Genomic DNA, 14,649 nt, shown 5'->3' on the forward strand with positions numbered 1-14,649 from the left:
TGTATGTGAGTTTAGTAAACTTCAATTTATCTCCAGTCATGTGTCTGGAGCAGCCACTATCCAACATCCATTGATCCAATTCCTACATAGGAAGTGGTTGAATTGTTTTAATGGATTTCACGATAGTTAAATTGAAGTAAACTTGTTAGAGATAAATTTTGAAGGAGTTTTGAAATTGAAAATAATTTTGAATTTTAAGTTTAAAATAATTTTGAAATTGAGTTTTAAAAATAATTTTGAAATTGAGTTTTAAAATAATTTTGAAATTGAGTTTCATATAAATTTTGAGATTTGAGTTTTAAAACTTAGTCATCTCACCCGATCTAAGTTTTCAATCAGGGAATCCTATGATTGATGTGAGATGATTTATTGTTGAATTCAGGATTTTGGTTTAACTTGTGTTAGATTCAGGTTTGGCTTTGGGTTCAACAAGTAAGCATTCTTTGGATAAACTTTCTGGGCTATGGTGAGTCACAAGGAGCTCATTAAAGTAACCATGCCTTCGAGGTTTTCCAAATAGTCCTACCCATTGAACTTAATACCAATCCTTGGTCTAACTAGTCAGGATTCATTTAAGGGTAGCTTCGGTCAGTTCCATTTGGCCAAATGCACCAGGTTGAAGCCATATCTTCCTAGACATGCGATGCCCAAGCTTCCCTAACGTACTATCATCCAAAAATTTCACCAGTACTGTGGGTCAAGTTAAACCTAGCCCGTTTTAATCTAACCTTAATTACCCTGCCGGGTAATCTACTCTTGTTTTACCCATTTCGGGTAGATTAGGTTTAGTTACCCTGCCGGGTAGTTTAGTTGGGGGTGCCAGCGAGTCTGGATCCTCCATTTTTATTTTCAGTGTTAACTTAATTTCGACTCTTGAATATCTTAACTTGATTTTAATTTTGAGTTTTGAATTGATAATTTAATTTTGAATTTTGAATTTAATTTTTAATTTTAAATTTCGAATTTTGAATTTAATTTTTAATTTTGAATTTTGAATTTTAAATTTAATTTTAGTTTTAAATTTTGAATTTTGAATTTAATTTTTAATTTTAAATTTCGAATTTTGAGTTTAATTTTAGTTTTAAATTTTGAATTTTAAATTTTTAGGATTGTTTTTCGTTTTGCTCCCCCTGGATCATGGCCTCGATATGGTCTATCGAGGTAGTATATTTGATCCTTTGGAACCCAGTATTGGTCAGGTCTAACTTGATTGACCAAGTTAGACTTGGAGACCCATGCTTGGACTGATTTAACACTTTGTTTGTTTATTAATGATAAATAAGATCTATATTTACTTTTGTATCCCAGCCCAGTTCTGTTGTAGACGGCTCTTTGTGTCCCAAGAATCAAGTCCAAATTCTTGGAGCCCAAAGTAAACCGTTCTAAGGTATTTTCTAAATCTTTAACCCGATTTGTTAGACTTGAATTTTCTTCCTCAAGTTTTTGAACTTGAGTTGGAAATTCAGTCTGACTCTGGTCAGGTAAGGGTTTGGTGTTAGCCACTTCTTTAAGGACACTTACTTCCTTTAGAAGTGACTTAACCTTCAGGTTTGACTTAGCTAATTTGCGCAATAAATAGCTAACTAAAGTGTTCAACCGGGAGATACTTACAGTGATGGTCCTTCGGAAACGGATACGGATCCGTGGCTTTGCTCGGACTCGGCCTCAGACTCGCTCTCGCATCCGGATTCGACGACTTGGTCCCGGGCCATTAATGCGAGTAGACTCGTTTGTTCGAGCTCGTCGTCGTCGTCCTCTGATGAAGATTCGTCCCATGTTGCCTTAAGGACCTTTTTCCTTCTTTGCTTTTTGATCTCCTTCAGGTTAGGGCAGTTGGTTTTGATGTGCCCTTTTTGGTTACACCCGTAGCATGTAACTTCAAACTTCATCTTTGTATTTTGTGGGCCTTCCTTTGATTTCACTGCCTTCTTTAGATCTCTTTTGTCGAATCCTTTCGTCTTGTAGAGCTTCTTCACGAGATTTACCAGCTCGGTTGTAATGTCACCTTCTTCATCATCAGAGTCTGGTTCAGCTTCCGATGCTGGTTCGGTTCTCCGTCGAGGTCTCGGTTCCCGGGTTCGGCTTGTACCTGCAACCAACGCAATACCTTTCTCGGTAGGCTGTGCATTAGTCTGCTCATGAAGTTCAAATTCACTAAAAAGTTCATCTAGTTTTAAAGAAGATAAATCCTTGGAAACTTTGTAGGCATCTACCATTGATGCCCACAATGTATTCCTTGGAAACGAGTTTAGGGCATACCTTATTACGTCCCGATTTTCTATCTTCTGGCCAATTCCGTGAAGAGAGTTAAGGATGTCTTGTATTCTTGCGTGAAGAGAACTCGCCGTTTCGCCTTCCTGCATTTTTAGATTATATAATTTATTAAGTAAAAGATCTCTTTTACTTACCTTGGTGTCGTCAGTGCCTTCGTGGAGTTCGATGAGCTTTTCCCAGAGTTCTTTTGCGGAGGAGAATGGACCGACTCTGTTGAGCTCTTCTTTGGTAAGACCACATTGGATGGTGCAGGTGGCTTTTGCGTCGGCTTCCACCTTTTGATAAATCTTGGCTCCCAATTTTCACGGTGTAGGCTTCTGTCGGTACCGGTTAGCGATTCATCTGTTTTGATGATCATCCAGTATCGAACTGGATCTTCAGATATATCTCCATTCGCCTCTTCATACCTGAAGTCTTCTCCGGAAAATAGTGGGGGATAACGGTGCTATATCCTTCTTGTTGGGCCATTTTAGATCTAAAGAAAAAAACAACAAAATCTATTCCAAGACCGAGTCTTGGATTAGTAATGCTGAAGGAAAATAAAAGCGAACTCGGTGGTGTTGCACCTACTTGAGCAAAAGTCGATTCGAGGGAAACAAAATTAGAATATAGCTATAAGGCTAAATTCTAATTCGACTCAAAACGAAAAAAAGCTGCGAAAATTTGTTTTGAAAGGTGGTTGCACCAATTCAAAACGACCCCGCTCGATACCAATTGTTGGATCGAGATCGCGCTAGAGGGGTGAATAGCGCTCGCGGCTATTTTTATCGTATCGGAAACGTAAAACTACCAAAGTAAATATACGCTGCGGAAGTAAAGAATGCAATCACTGAAGGACACAGATAGTTTTACTTCGTTCGAGCCTAGGTCGACTCCTACTCGAAGGCCCGCGATCCTTGATCGCTTTCGGTGAGCAACACTTATAAGTACGAAAAAGAGTACAAGATTTACAATCAGTACAATAATTAAAAACAAGTTTACCGACGACGTAATCTCAAGCTCTTGGTCGTCGTGGACTTGTAACAGCACTTCAATGGCAAAGACGCAGCCTGAGGATTGCTTGGAAGTTGTGTTCTCGGCTGGTCGAGACCCCTTATAAAGGGGTTCAAGGCGCCTTACTGTTCACCAAGGCGCCTTGAACGAGCCGAGTCACCCGCATGGACCTGGTCGAACTCTATCTGGTTTAAGGCGCCTTGACTATCCAGGCGCCTTAACCTCGGTTCAGCGCCTTGAACCCCATTCAGCGCCTCGATCTGCTGCGTTGGCCTTTTCTCGGCTCGCACCCAAGGCGCCCAAGCTCCATGGAGGCGCCTCGGACACTTCATCCGAGTCCTTCTTTGTGTTTTGGTACCTGCAAGTATGTTAATCCAAAGATACCGCAACACAAAGTTAACACAACATAATAGTATGAATATGAAATTATGGCAGTCTCCGGTCTGACTTCGGGTTTCCAACAGGAAACCCTAGGTCGACCCGACTCTTACTCTCTACGGGGAAGCGTCCTCACCTACTCCTCTCGGGAGATTTACCTGTTGCCAGTCGATCCTCAGATCGGCCGGACTTTGCTCGGCACTCGATGCTCCGGACTTTCTGCTGAACATCCGCTTCACCGGCCAGTTCAGAGTTCGCGACACCGGGACTTTCCACCTAGGTTACCACCCCTAGGACTTTTGCCTGAAGCCATCGACCTGCCAAGACTTTCCGCATAGGGTTACCACCCCCTATGACCTAGGGTTACCACCCCCTAGGGTTTTACCTTGCCTAACCGCAGTTAGGACTTTCCTGAAACACTCAGCAAAAGCTGTCAGATAACAAAGCACCTTAACTTTGAATCCTTTGCCATTATCAAAACTTAGGTTCGATCGTCGGATGCTTCCCGCACCAACAAAAGTGTCCGGTCAATCCCTTTGACCCACTTGGACTTTTCTCTTCGTGTCAAGTATCCGGTCACTCCCTTGACCTACTTGACCTTCTCAACACCAGATGTCCGATCATCCTTGATCCATCTGGATTTTCCCTTGCCCGGCTTCACTCACCAGGACTTTCACCTAGCTTCACTCACTAGGATTTTCACCTGGCTTCACTCACCAGGATTTCCAATCTACCTGGCTTCACTCACCAGGACTTCCGAACTGCCTAGCTTCACTCACTAGGACTTTCCCTTGCCTGGCTTCACTCACCAGGACTTTCCTGAATGCCTGGCTTCACTCACCAGGACTTTCACATTCACCTAGCTTCACTCACTAGGATTTTCACCTGGCTTCACTCACCAAGATTTTCCGACTGCCTGGCTTCACTCACCAGGACTTCTCCCCGCGCCAAACTCCCTGTTTGGACTTTTCCCGTGCCAAGTCTCCATACTTGGACTTTTCGCGTGCCAAGCTACCTGCTTGGACTTTTCCCCGTGCCGAGTCTCCGTACTTGGACTTTTCCAGTGCCAAGTCTCCATACTTGGACTTTTCACCGAATCAGGTCAACCAGGTCAACCTTGACCTACGGTTGCACCAACAATCTCCCAAACATCTATTCTTGTCAAACATCAAGAATAGAACTTCTCTTCTCGTTAAAACATCGTCAAACATCAAAATACAATTCGAGTCAGGTCAACTCGAGTCGGGTCAACCAGGTCAACCTTGACCTAAGGTTGCACCAACAATCTCCCCCTTTTTGATATTTGACCAAATTCATAATCAAGTTAGGTTAAACCGATAACCTAACTTAGGTTTTCCAATTCCAATGTTCTCTCTGAACATTTTCCGGGCATTCTCCCATTCTCCCCCTTGGGACATCTCTCCCCCTTTTTGACACACATCAAAAAGAGGGAATCAAGGTCAAGAGTTTCTTCCCAATGAAAGTCCCATACCTTTCATTGAAACTCTTAATTTTCCCCTTGATACTAAACACAACAATCAACTTAGTGACAATCCCATATCACTAATCCTCAAAAAGTCTTAAGGAGTAAAAACTCTCCCTAAAAGTCAACTCCCCCTTGACAATTAGGTAAGATTCCTCCTAAAGGTCAACTCCCCCTTGACCATTGCACCAACAATGTCTTGGAAAGTTTCAAACCCTTAGAAACCCGAAACTCAACTCCCACAGCTGAAATTTCAGACCACAGTCGAAATTCAGCAAATTCAGCACGCCTGATCGGTCACCGGACCGATCAGAACCCCTCTAGATCGGTCCCAGACCGATCCAGCCTTACCTGGATCGGTCCAGTGACCGATCCAGCCTTGGACAGACTCGAGTTCTGATTTTCTTCTCCCGAAATTCAGAAACTCACAACAAATTCCAAAAAATTCCAAAAATTATAAAATTTAGAGGATATATTCCTCATAACATATACTATCAAGGAAAAATAGTTTTCTATGAAAATAACTTCCATTTTCAAATCTTGATACAAAGTTCAAAAACTTTGAAATAGTTCAAAGTTAAGTCAACTTTGTATTACAATGTTCAATGATGAATGCTATCACTAAAATGGCTTCATCAAGGTTTTTCAAATCAATTTCAAAATGATTTTAAACCTTTTAATTTAGGACCATAATCTTAGGGCTAAATGTACATGACTTGTACAAATGCTTTCCTGATCCTTAATTTAGAATTAGGCTCATCTAGGTACAAGAGCTATGCACCTTGATCCTAACTCATCATCCTAATATCTCACACACATCTAAAGTGTATCAAACGCATCCAAGTCAATTTTGATGTGAGATATGGGTTTAGGTCAACTTAGGCTAAGTTCTCATGCATTTTCTAAACGACAATTTGATCTCCATATCAAATTGTGTTTTTGTCCTTAAACCAATTTCATTGATTTTAAATGCACAAGATGATGACATGGCATATAATGATATCATAAATGAAACATGTGCCAATGTCATGATGTCATGGCATAAAGTGTGAAACTCTAACTAAGGCATGACATATAAATAACCTAAGCATTATCATGACATTTTAAATGATCATAAAATAAATATGATGTCATGACATGGCATATGGCTAACAATACATGGCAAATAATATATAAAGGTATAGAAAATACCTAGTTCTAGCCTTAGTTGCCATTTTTGATAGTTTTGATCATTTTGCCATAGGTTCTATATTCCTAAGTGTAGTAGACCTAAAATCTTATACCAAAGATTTTTAGATCACTATGTGCCAATTAGATTGACTCTAGACAACTCCTCAAATGTGATTGGCACATCCTAATCACCTTAGGAATAATTTTCAATTTCATTTTCAAGGCTTGATTGCACCTTGAAAATTCCTAAAGTGCCACCTTTTGCCATGATTAGGTTAACTATCTATTCAAGTAAGGTTGGCACACCCTAACTCATCTAGCGTGATGAAATCACGCTCCTAGGAACCCAATACCTATTTGAGCTCATTGGGTTCACTAAATATCCACTAGGGATGACTTCCCTAGCAACCCTCCTAATGACCCTCCTAGGCTTTAAAGCCTTGGTTATTTGGGCTCATCAAGATCAACTCTAGGGGTGACTCCCCTTGTGACCTTGGTGATGGTCTTTCTAGCCTTAGGTCTTGTTCCATAATCGAATGGAACATTATGATAAGTGGGCTTGACCACTTGGGACTTAGGTTTGTGACTCAAACCTCTCATGTCCTTGGGCTTTTGTTTTTGACCCTTAGGCCCTAAAGATGATTTCTCCAAATTCTTAAGGGTCTTTTCTAAAGTGTCAAGTCTTGACCTCAAGACTTGATTTTCCTTTTCTAATACCTCAAGTTTTAATTTGTCATTTTTCTTTGAGGTATTCCTAAGCATATGTCTAGTTGTTTTGGGATTCCTACCTAGGTTTTCCTTATCCTTAGATGAGTTAGTCCTAGGGTTGACATTTCTAGTATTGTTCTTGTCTAGGCTAACATGTTTTGCACCTAAGCACATGTATCGGTTTCTAAGATTATCATGCTTATCATTATTGACAATTGCAATAAACTTACTAGCATGTGTCTTATAAGGATTGCAAGAATGTGCCTTAAAGGATACCTTAGGGTTTGCCTTAGCTCCCCCTATAGATGTGCTTGGTCTCTTGTCCTTGTGAGGTTGCCTCCCCTTCGGACATTGACTTCTATAATGTCCCCTTCGCTTGCATTGGAAGCACACCACGTGCTCCTTGCTCTTGCGTTTCGGGACTCCGGCTTCCTTGACCTTTGGTGCCGGTGGAGTCTTCCTAATCCTCTTTGGACATTTACTCTTGTAATGCCCATATTCCTTACACTCAAAGCACATTATATGTAATTTACTTAAAATTAAATCGCTTGAGTTACCTAGGGTTGAGGATGGATGTAAGCTCTCTTCTTCATCCCTTCCGGAGGTAGAAGCTTCTTCTTGCACCAATCTTGAAGAAGAGCTCTCCTCCTCTTCTTCCATAGATGTTGAGTAGCCCTCAACTTCTAATTCCTTACCTCCATGATGTGAGCTACTTGGCTCACTTGACTCCTCTTCATGACTTGAATTGGAGCTCTCCTCATGGAACTTAGCCAAGTTGTTCCACAATTCCTTGGCATTGTGGTATCCACCTATCTTACACAAGATATCACTAGGTAATGAAAATTCAAGGATTTTCGTTACCTCGTCGTTGATTGTAGATTGGTGGATTTGTTCTTTCGTCCACTTCTTTTTCTTGAGAAGTTCTCCCTTTCTATCCACCGGAGGAATAAAACCTACTTGTACACAATTCCAATTTGCTAAGTTAGTCATAAGAAAATACTTCATTCTTACCTTCCAATACGCGAAGTCGCAGCACTCGTAGAAGGGTGGAATCGTGATGTCTTCTCCGAGTCGATCCATTCTCTAGCTTGTGCTCCCCCGGGTGTTAATCCGACGAAGAGCAACCTCGCTCTGATACCATTTGTTAGGATCCTTCGCACGGAGGCTAGAGAGGGGAGTGTGAATAGCCGACCCCAAATCGTCGTTTCTTTCTACAAAACGTGTTAGCGCAGCGGAAAATAAACACAGAAATGAAAGGGAAAGAAGACAAACCTCAAACAAACCGATGTAACGAGGTTCGGAGATAAACTCCTACTCCTCGGCGTGTCCGTAAGGTGGACGAAGCCTATCAATCCGTCGGTGGATGAGTCCCCGGAGAACCGGCTAATAAATGCTCCTTGTGGGTGGAGAAACCTCGTCACAATACTTGTAAAAACAAGAAAGAGTACAAGGAAAGCAAGAAGCAAATACAAATACAATATGAATGCAACACTCGCTTGCCTTCTCTGTCGACCGGAGGCGATGAAGCAGCAACTTCACAACCCAAATGCAGCAGCTGATCGACGACTGGAAGCTCACGCGAAGCTTCGAGGGAGAGCTCAACAAAGCTCAAGTCACAGTAGCAACAGCAAGGAGGAAGAAAGGAGTAAAAGCAACGAAGCCCTATAGCTCATTTTATACCTGCGCCTGCGAAGAACCTGCAACTAAGACAGAAGACGCAGAACCTAGCCGTTGTCTCTCACAACGGCTAGATCCAGACCGATCAGGCTTCACCCTGATCGGTCTGGGGCTTGCCTGATCGGTCTTGGGGACCGATCAGGCCCTGTACTGATCGGTCCCCAGACCGATGCCTGGGCATGAGCGAGCAACTGGTCGAGTCCCGCCGACCGTTCGGGCAGGGACTGCAAGACCGTCGCGACCCCATGCCAGCGGAACTGCGCCTGCGATTCTTCTCCGGCCCGGTCGTGCCATTCGGCCATGCGGACATTGGCCATGACGTGCCGCAGAATCACTGGATCGGTCTGGTGACCGATCCAGAGCTTGGTTTTTGCCCAAACCAAGTCCCAAGTCTCCCAAACCAACATCCGGTCAACCTTGACCTGTTGGTACATCATGCTTAGCATCTGGTCACTCCCTTGACCTGCTAAGACTCCCCACCAAGTGTCCGGTCAATCCCTTTGACCCACTTGGACTTTTCTCTTCGTGTCAAGTATCCGGTCACTCCCTTGACCTACTTGACCTTCTCAACACCAGATGTCCGATCATCCTTGATCCATCTGGATTTTCCCTTGCCCGGCTTCACTCACTAGGACTTTCACCTAGCTTCACTCACTAGGGTTTTCACCTGGCTTCACTCACCAGGATTTCCAATCTGCCTGGCTTCACTCACCAGGACTTCCGAACTGCCTAGCTTCACTCACTTGGACTTTCCCTTGCTTGGCTTCACTCACCAGGACTTTCCTGAATGCCTGGCTTCACTCACCAGGACTTTCACATTCACCTAGCTTCACTCACTAGGATTTTCACCTGGCTTCACTCACCAGGATTTTTCGACTGCCTGGCTTCACTCACCAGGACTTCTCCCCGCGCCAAACTCCCTGTTTGGACTTTTCCCGTGCCAAGTCTCCATACTTGGACTTTTCGCGTGCCAAGCTGCCTTCTTGGACTTTTCCCCGTGCCAAGTCTCCGTACTTGGACTTTTCCAGTGCCAAGTCTCCATACTTGGACTTTTCACCGAATCAGGTCAACCAGGTCAACCTTTACCTACGGTTGCACCAACAATCTCCCAAACATCTATTCTTGTCAAACATCAAGAATAGAACTTCTCTTCTCGTCAAAACATCGTCAAATATCAAAATACAACTCGAGTCAGGTCAACTCGAGTCGGGTCAACCAGGTCAACCTTGACCTAAGGTTGCACCAACACAGCGGAGGCCGGTAAGAGGGGGGTGAATTGCTGAAAACAAAAATAAACTATACCCTCCTCGTGCTTTCAACTCAATTAGTGCAATAGTAAATAAAGCAGTAAAGTAATAAAGCAATAAACAGAAACGAAACAGGAATTTAACCTGGTTACAACCAAGGAGGTTGTTAATCCAGGGCAATGAGAAGCGCACTAAAAAGAATCTCCTTTATTGAAAGCGGAGAAGCCTTTTACACTTTGGAAGCTTAGAACTATTGTTAGGAATGACTACACAATTGATTGCTTGAGTTGTTGTTGAATTCCTAGCTCCAGGGGCCTTTAAATAGCCTCTGAAAATTCTATCCCGAGGGTCCAAGGTGCCTCCAACATGGGTCCAAGGCGCCTCTACGAGAGTGAGCAGATAAAACTCTATCCGCAACGCAAACGACCATTTTGACCAGTTGAAGGCGCCTTCATCAAGACTGAAGGCGCATCCAAGGCAGATGGAGGCGCCTTCATCAAGGCTGAAGGCGCCTTCAAGCTGGAGGCACCTCCAAGCCTGATGGAGGCGCCTTCAAGATGGAGGCGCCTCCAAGCTGGCAGCTCGAAATTGCAGCTTGTTTCATTGCTTCGCTTTGACTTCCGACGCTCCGATCTTTTAGGTGATTACGGCCAACCGGAATAGGGCTCACCCGAACCCAATTCCCGGCCTTCTCCTCGAGCAGCCTTCCGTCCTGGCTTAACCTCCGTCGAACGCCGCGCGCGTTCTTCACGCCCACCGAAGTACTCTTCCGCAGCTCTCTCGTCCTTCGGATGCACCGAGCCCGTCGGCTCCCTTCCCGTGCTGTCCTTCTCACTAGCTGCGTCTTCCGCTCGACTTCCTGCGCTCCTAAGTTCCTGCACACTTAGACACAGGGATCAAACACAAAGCAGAACCTAACCAACTTGGTTGATCACATCAAAACTACCACGGGGTCCAACAATCTCTCCCTTTTTGATGTACATCAACCCAAGTTTAAGTTAGGGTAAAAACAGACACAAAAAGTAATTTTAAAGGAAAAATTACTAAACTAGCATGTTAAGCATAAGTTTTGCAATAAATAAAATTGCAACACATTTTAGAAAAATATTAAAATTTTTAGCTTTCTAACTCCCCCTTAACTTGTCTCTATCTCCTTAACTTGTAACCTTTCTCTCCCCCTTTGATCACAGCAAAAACGGGGTGATAAATCAAAAAATATTTTAGAAAAAATGTTTAACTTTAGATAAAATTTCTATTTAATAAAAATGATATCTCAGAAAATTGAATTTTTCAAAAAAAAAATTCTAAGAAAGAATGAGGTTTTTGAAAAAAATTTCTAAGTCAAATAAATTTTTGAATTTTTTTTAAAAAAATTTCAAGTCAAATGAATTTTTGAATTTTTCCAAAAATTTTCCAAGGAAAAATTAATTTTTAAAAAGTAATTCTTAGTAAAAATAACTGAGATTTAAAGAAAATTCTAAGAAAAAAATCTGACTTTTTCACAATAATTTCTAAGTCAAAATCGATTTTTTTTTGAAATTTTTCAAAAATGTTTGAGAAACTTTCAAAGCATTATTGAATTCTTGTTTAATATTTTTTCAGAAAGTTAATTAAACATTTTCTTTCAATATTTTAGCTTCCAGGTCGTGGCGAGACACTAGGCCTTCTTGGTTATTGGAGCAACAACCACTTCCTTAGACAAAGCTTCCATAAAGAATTTCAATGTTTAATTTTCTCACCGTAAGCTTTTGACTAAAAGAGAAATTTAAACTAGTAAAGATTTTAGAACCCAATAAAGGTTCCTTCCTACAGGGTTGGTCAAAAGCTTAGGGGGTACATGATTTTTGGGCACTTTTCTAAGTTGACCCTGGTGTTTTCTGATGTACCAATTTAATTTTTCATAAATTCTTAATTTTGATTTAGGAAATTTATTTAAGCATGCATCATGATATTTCAATTTCTCAATGTCAACTTTTAATTTTTTCATTTTCTAACTTTAAATTATCATACTTTTCTACTGGACATGCTTTTGCAAGGATCAATTTCAATTCAGTATTTTCTTTTTCTAATTGATCTAATTCTTTGGACAAAAACTTGATAAATTTAAAAGACTGAGTCGGGGTTAGATTGCGTACCTTACTTACCTGATCTGGTGACGCTTCCCCTTCACTGCTGCTTTCTTCTTCTGATGTTCCTCCCCCTTCATCGATGCTCATCTCTAAGCTAGACATTTCTTCTAGCTGATGGTTGGCCATCAGTGCTATTCCTGAGAATTCTTCGACTTCTGATTTGGAGGATGATGAATCATCCCACATGGCCTTTAGGTTGTGTTTGGGTCGAGCTAGATTCTTGCTCCTTTCCTTATCCTTCTGTTTGCTCTTCAATTTTGGGCAGTCTCCTTGATCTGCCCTTCTTCGTTGCAGCTGTAGCAACGAATCATCCTTTTCTTTCGTTGATGCCTCTGCGATCTAAACTTATTAGTATTAAAAAATTTATTGAAGCGTCTTACCAGTAGTGCCGCTTCGGATTCGTCGACCGAGGCTTCTGAGTCAGAACCATTTATTTTTGCCTTTAAGGCAATGTTCTGACTGGTCTTCTTCACTCCATTGGGCTCTGCAACTCGAGATTTGTGAAGTTCAAAAGTAGAAAACAATTGTTCTAAAGTACTTACCTCGAAGTCCTTAGAGATGTAGTACGCATCTACTAAGGAGGCCCAATCGGGAGTTCTCGGGAAAGCGTTGAGCGCGTACCGGATCGAGTCCCGGTTCGTTACTTCTTCTCCAAGGTTGTTGAGTTGAGTTATCAACTCTTTGATCCTCGCTTGGAGTTGCGCTACCTTCTCGCCTTGGTTCATCCGGAGGTTCGTCAACTGGGTCCGGAGGATGTCGCGCCTCGCTAGCTTTGCTTCGGAGGTACCTTTGTGAAGCTCCAGGAATTTTTCCCAGAGATCTTTCGCGGAGTCGTAGCTTCCGATCCGATTTACCTCCTGAGGTGGCAGAATGCTGAGTAGGTGGAACTCAGCCTTTCCGTTGGCGACGAAATCTGCTTGCTCCTTTTTCGTCCAGGTGTTTTCCTCCTTATATTTCGGAACTGCATAGCCATATTTCATTATTAAAAGAATGTCAAATTCAGTTTTAAAAAATACTTCCATTTTGCGCTTTCATGTGGCGAAGTCTCCGTCGAACTTCGGGGGATGGATGTTCGCTCCGGCCATCGTCTTGATCGTAGTGCTTCAGTTGGCGGTTAGTCCTTCTGAGGCGATCAGACTCTGATACCAATTGTAGGTGCAGCGAAGGCCGGCAAGAGGGGGGTGAATTGCTGAAAACAAAAATAAACTATACCTCTATGTGTTTAGTCCTAGAATGGTGAATAGGATTTTTGGTCAGATTAATTGAGCTGATATTATCAATAAAGATTTTTATATTTTTATATTCTAGTTGATAGTCTTTTAATGTATGCATCATCCACAACAGTTGAGATGCACACTCTCCTAGGGCTATGTATTCAGCTTCTGTAGTAGATAAAGCAACACAGTGTTACTTTCTGCTTGACCAACTTACTAAGCACTGACCTAGAATTTGATAGCTACCACTTGTACTTTTTCTGTCTAATTTGCACCTGGCATAGTCCGAATCAGAATAGCCATAAAGGTCAAAGGTGCAAGTTCTAGGGTACCAAAGTCCTACATTTAGAGTTCCTTTAATGTACCTAAGTATTCTTTTAACATATGTTAGGTGTGATTTTTTTTTTACAGGATTGGTATCTTGCGCATATACCTACTGCAAACAATATATCGGGTCGGCTTGCAGTTAGATAAAGTAAGCTACCTATGGCACTCCTATAGTACTTTGGATCTACTGGTTTTCCTTCTGGGTCAGAGTCAATGTTGATGTTGGTTGCCATTGGAGTATTTATTATTTTTGAATTTTCCATGCAGAATTTTTTAATTAACTCAACATATTTAGTTTGATAAATGTAGATTCCATCTTTGGTTTATTTTATTTGTAAGCCTAAGAAAAAGTTGAGTTCTCCAACTATACTCATTTCAAATTCATTTTCCATTAATCTAACGAATTCTTTTAAAAACTTAGAGTTAGTTGAGCCAAAAATTATATCGTCAACATAGATTTGGGCTATAAAGATGTCTTTTTCTATAGTTTTTACAAATAGAGTCGGATCTATTTGTCCTTGGTTAAAGCCTTTGGATATTAAGTAATTAGATAATCTTTCATACCATGCCCTAGGGGCTTGTTTTAGTCCATATAAAGCCTTTTTTAGTTTAAATACGTGATTTGGGTAATCTAAGTCTTCAAATCCTGGGGGTTGGCTTACATAGACCTCTTCCTTGATAAACCCATTCAAAAAAGCTGACTTAACGTCCATTTGGTATAACCTAAACCCTTTATTTGCTGCATAGGCTAATAACATCCTAATGGATTCGAGTCTAGCTACTGGTACATAGGTTTCATCATAGTCTAAGCCTTCAACTTGACTAAACCCTTTGGCTACTAGTCTAGCTTTGTATCTTATTATATCACCCTGATCATCCAACTTGTTTCTAAAAACCCTTTTGGTGTCTATTATTGATTTATCTATGGGTTTAGGTACAAGGTCCCAGACTTGGTTTCTTTCAAATTGTGCTAATTCTTCCTGCATTGCAATGATCCAGTCTGGGTCAGGTAGGGCTTCTTCTATAGTCTTAGGTTCAATTTTAGAAAT

The sequence above is a fragment of the Zingiber officinale genome, chromosome 2A (assembly GCF_018446385.1).
Source record: "Zingiber officinale cultivar Zhangliang chromosome 2A, Zo_v1.1, whole genome shotgun sequence".
NCBI lineage: Eukaryota > Viridiplantae > Streptophyta > Magnoliopsida > Zingiberales > Zingiberaceae > Zingiber > Zingiber officinale.